Source organism: Ambystoma mexicanum, chromosome 3p (assembly GCF_040938575.1).
Source record: "Ambystoma mexicanum isolate Mex_15411 chromosome 3p, UKY_AmexF1_1, whole genome shotgun sequence".
NCBI lineage: Eukaryota > Metazoa > Chordata > Amphibia > Caudata > Ambystomatidae > Ambystoma > Ambystoma mexicanum.
Genome location: NC_090925.1, coordinates 508123439 through 508128731, shown reverse-complemented (window position 1 = coordinate 508128731; position 5293 = coordinate 508123439). Strand labels below are relative to the sequence as shown.

Genomic DNA, 5293 nt, shown 5'->3' with positions numbered 1-5293 from the left:
TCTGACAAAACTGCAGGAAAGAGGTAAGCATCAACTTGGCTGTGAAAGCACCCGAGAAGGGACGTGCTTAAGGCCCCGTGGCTGGTGCATGTTTTTTTAAGTATTGGTTTGCAAAATATGTTTAGATTTGCGACATGAAACAGTTATTTTTGAAAAGCAACATCAATATTTATCAATGTCATTTTGTGAGATCGACTTACCGAATTGGCCATCCTTGCAGCAGCCAATGACCTGCACGCCCTCTCTTTCTGAAACAAAAGCTTATTGGCCATTCCTTGCTGTAGGTTACTGAGTGTAGAGATGGATTTTCTGTGTACTCCCCCTCACATTGGAAATCTCTACCTGTGCTCGCTTCGGCAGCACATATACTAAAATTGGAACGATACAGAGAAGATTAGCATGGCCCCTGTGTAAGGATGACACGCAAATTCGTGAAGCATTTTATATTAGAAAATAAAATAAATAAATAATAAAAACAAATAATGGAAAGCTCTACCTTTGTATATTAGCCAAAGGATCATCTCCTCTTTCATAACCCACAAACCATCTCTTACAGTGTAAAGGGGGGCGGGGGTTGGGGGCAGTTGGAAGCCTGTCACTCAGCAGCAAGGAGCCCTATGAGCACTTTAAACTAAGCCAAACAGCCTTGCCATCCTTGGCTGGGGGTCTCCATCCTCCCTGCTCTCCTCCTGTTTTTCCCTGTGACCTACCCCACCCATTTGGACTTTTCCCCCTACCCACAAGGCCCCTGCTGACTTCTTGAACCAACAGCCATCCCACATTCATTTGCATAGGTGTTATGATTTAATGCTTTAATATGCTCCTTTGTAGGCCAACCCCCCTCGCTGAATGCTTAATAAAACTTGAAACTTAACTCACTCAATGTCAGAGACATAGCCAGGATTGTCTAACAAGTGGGGACTGAAGCTAATGTAGTTAGTTGGGCCCACCACAGTGAAAGCAACATCTGTAAATGCCCACATAGTGCTGCTGACGGGCATTTACAGATTTTGCGTGGGCCTTGCCCGCTCAGGCCCTACCCTGTCTATGCTTCTGCTCAACGTACCACCGGCAGCTGTCCTTCTGGACTAAGCATCAGTAGCATGCAATAAAAAAATCTGCAACAGGAAATAATGGCATTATGCAGGTCCAGTGGTGCCAGTTCAGATGCCACATTGCTTTCCAAAGGGGTGTGTCTGCGTTGTAATGCCAGACAACTATTGCAAGGTGGCACTGGCATGTACCCCACAAACATTTCACGCAGTCTTAGTCTGCATACGAGGTACATACATGTCCCCATATGAAGGGGCACCAGTAGCCTTGATTCCCTCGGACTGGAAGAAAATGTGGACAATTACTACTATTTTTTTATTGCACTTTTGATGAAATTGACAAAGAAAAAAGTTAATGTGCCTTAATTTGCTGTAGTAAAATAAGTGGAAATTCAGTAAATCGTTTTTCGAGATATTATTCAGCAAATTCAGTGAAAAAGTATAAAGTGTGGTGATTCAGCAACCCTGCAGCAACTTATAAAAAAAAGTAACATTCTATGACAAGACTGGAGGCGAGCATTATGCTTCAACTTCTTTTATTACTACTCCTCAGCAGTTTCAACAAACCAATAACCAAACACTGTAAAATGTCCAAAGTGACTTGTCCTTCTTAGAACTACAATCCCGATAGTATCTGTAGTCCATTTCCATCTCGGCTCGGCTATAGTATCTGTAGTCCATCTCCATCTCGGCTCCGCTATGACCACATCCTGCCCTGAGCTTCTCCTTTTCTTTTACTGCCCTTCAAGCAGATAAGTACTATTTCTCCTTATCTCCCTATATAGCATGTCATTTAGTTTGGATTAGTAAATTATAAATGTTATGTGCAGACAGTATATTACATAATTTGTTGGGTATCGATTTGTACATATGCGCATTTAAGAGTCTCACCTCATTTATAATTGTAAGCGATACGCATGAGATTTACCATTTGCCTGACTTTTTTGTTTGCCATTTTCGTTACGTTTCGTGTTGGTGGCGATACAGGCTCCCGCAGCGCATCCGCCCCGTGCCGTATGACCGGCACATCGGGAGTTTGCCCAGCGCCCCGCGGGATCCCTGAGGCCTTTGTGAGAAGGCAGAGGAATGCCGAGTCGCTCTGGCTTCCTCCTTTGTGGAGGCAGGGCCAGAGCTCAGAGAGCTGAGCCCGCGTTGCATTCTGACTGCGACGCAGAGCGGGGCAGCTCGATACCTGGGCCCGGCGGTGAATGCTCCAGTGCTACCATCCGTAGCCTTGAGGAAAGGAAAAGTATTCAGCACCAGCAAGTGCTATACCAATTAAAAGATACACAAAGATACTTTCATACACTCGCCACTCACCAGAAGACACGAGCAGCCTGCAACCTACATGCGAGCACGGAGCAGAGAAGCTCCTTTGATCAGAGATAAGGGGCCACAGCCTCGCAGTGACACGATGCCCTTCAGGGGACGATTTGAACAATATTGCCCATCTCAGGCATAAAATACAACAAGCAATCTGGTGCAGCCACAAATTTCCCCCCAAAAAAGAACTATATATATAATTTCGGTTTTCACATTAAGGAACAAAAGGAGCAATTCAAATTAAAAACTGAGAGTGGAGCATAGAACTCCCACTAGTAGCACTAAACTAGTGAAGTGGGCATGCTCAGATACCTGTCTCAGGTACACCAGGCACACAGCAACCTCCCAAAAATTTCAGAATTTAATGGAGCGAAGAGGATCAGTCATTTGACCTAGCTGCCAGCTTCAAGGAGGTGCAGGGGAGTTCACTAGTGGATGCTGTGGCTCAAGGGGTGAAACCCCTACAAGACAGGCTGGAGACCTTGGAGGCAATCCTACACCAGCCCAGAGATAGCACCCGAAAGACTGAGCGCACGCTCACCGAACCCTCCGAAGCAGGGTCTAAGGGGAGTACTAAGGCCGAAAGAGGAAAGCCTCTTGTGACCCCCAGGGCCCTTCGGATGGGGCAGAAGAAAAGGTAGAAGTAGTAGATGCTTTTGCAAAGCTCAGAGAAGCATACTTGCAGTGCCAGGCAGTGCCAAACCTCACGACACCCACTCCAGGGGAAGACAATGTTGGAGAGGGTGACCCAGGCTCGGAAGAAGAGCCAGTTGAAGGTGACCTGTCCTCTCATGGCGGGGAGGTGACAGGGGAGGAAGATTGGGCCAAGCCCAGCAGGGGTAAGATGACCCGCAAGGAGAAACACCTCGAGGAAGAACAGGAAGACATGTTCGATTCGGACATCACCAAGAACCCAAGGTCGTCTGACTGGCAACCGTCTCCTAGAGTTACACAGTACATGACCATAAGATTGCGGAAAGTTCTCGACAAGGAGGTTAGACAACGCCTCCATGAAGAGTGTCCAAGACCAGACCTGCCGGGTAAGGGAGCCAAGACCCCCTGAGCTGGACTCCAAAATGGGGTATCCAAGACCAGCAAAGACCCCCGGAAAGGTATTGAAAGGTCTTGGAGAAGCTGCCAAGAGAAAGTTCTGGACATAGCTGGGCCTCTGGCTAAGATCATGGACCTATCTGAGAGAGCTAAGGACACGGGGGAGGAAGTAGACCCTGACGCCCTAGCAGGTTTGGCACAGAGAGCAGTCTGTTTACTGAGAAACACCAACTGTGCAATCGCCTCAGAAAGAAACAGAGGCTTGCTACTGAAGATTGATCCCAAGCTCAGCGACCTCGCATCTTACAAAGCAGGGTAAGCAGCGCAAGAACTCCTGTTTAGAGAGACATTTGGGAAAGAGATGGGCCGCTTTGTGGGCACCTATACTTCATTAGAGAAGGCACAAGCTTCAATCCGAAAGATCTTCCCGAACAGAGTTTTTGCCGGGACTGGTCGCCTCAGGGGTTTTGGGGCTGGTTGAAACCAAGGAGGCAGAAGACCCCCTAATCCCAGAGCACAATACTGGGAGAACAGCCAGCAGGATTCCTTCTTCCCAGCCAGGGGAGTTTCCCTAGAGGAAGCAGAGGAAGAGGAATGGGGCGAGGCCAAGGATTCACACAAGGTGAGAATGTCTCATTACCCTCCAGTCGGGGAGTACTGGTATGTTCTGGAGGAACTGGTGCCCGTACAGGGGCGCAGGCCACATCAACATCGCTTAGCGTGCGCAGAACAGAGCTGTTTAGACCACGAGCTGTCTCAGCTCGCCCAGACAACGCTATAGAGAGGTGCCAAGGGACCCCCAGTTTCGTGAGCAGCATGTTCCTGGTACACAGGAAAGAAAAGGTCAGACCGGTGATAAAACTGAAGGAACTGACCGGCTGAGTGGTCTACCGCCATTTCAAGATGGAAGGCATTCACCAGCTCCGAGACACTCTCAGAGAAGGAGACTGCCTGACGAGGCTAGACCTGAAGGATGCTTACCTGACAGTACCAGTACTCGAGGAATTCAGAAGATTCCTAGCTTTTCATTGGAAAGGACAATATTGGCAATTCAAGACGATGCCATTCGGTCTTGCATCAGCTCCATGGGCCTTTACCAAGCTGATGAAGCCAGTGGCAGCAGCAATCCGAGAAAAGGGCATAAGGTTGATCATATACCTAGACAACCTAATGCTGCTGGTGGAAGACCAGAACACGCTGGTGTACCAGACAAAATGATTGCAGGATCTTCTCTTGTCTCTGGGATTTCTAGTGAACATAGAGAAGTCAGACACTTCACCAGCACAGAGACTGGACTTCCTGGGTTTTATCTTAGTCACTCAGAAGATCCGAGACATCAAGAGAGAAATCCGAGGATGTTTTCCGAAGCAAGTAATCTCCCTCAGGGTTCTGGCGAGAATAGTGGGGCTTCTAGCAGCCTCCATTCAAGCCATATTCCCAGGGCCATTACACTATCGTGTGCTGCAAAGGCTGAAGATAAGGCACTTGCAGCAGGGCTTAAGGTATCATCAATTAGTACCTTTGGATTAAGAGTCCGTGACAGAACTTGAATGGTGGTTGAAGAATATGGACACCGGAATGGTCGGGCCATTTTCGGAGATCGACCAGACCTGATCATAGAGTCAGATGCCAGTTGCCTAGGCTAGGAAGCCCGATGCAGGGACCTGCAGACCTGCAGACAGCAGGAAAGTGGAGCGAAGAAGAGCTTCGCCTTCACATAAATTGCCTGGAACTGTTAGCAGGATCCTTCACGATCAAATGAAATTTACACAAACCTGCAAACGCTGGTCGACGGCAATGGACTTCGACAGCGGCGAAGTCCAGGTGCTTTGCTTCGTTCTCCTCAGCGGTCCTGTCTCGGGTCGGCA

General features: G+C 48.2%; 1 non-coding gene across 1 annotated transcript; it reads left to right on the top strand.

Moving 5' to 3' along the window:
- Positions 1-344: 344 nt before the first annotated feature.
- LOC138581570 (U6 spliceosomal RNA) lies at positions 345-451 on the top strand. Its single transcript, XR_011304632.1, has one exon. It is a non-coding gene; the product is annotated as a U6 spliceosomal RNA (small nuclear RNA).
- The last annotated feature ends 4842 nt before the right edge of the window (positions 452-5293 follow it).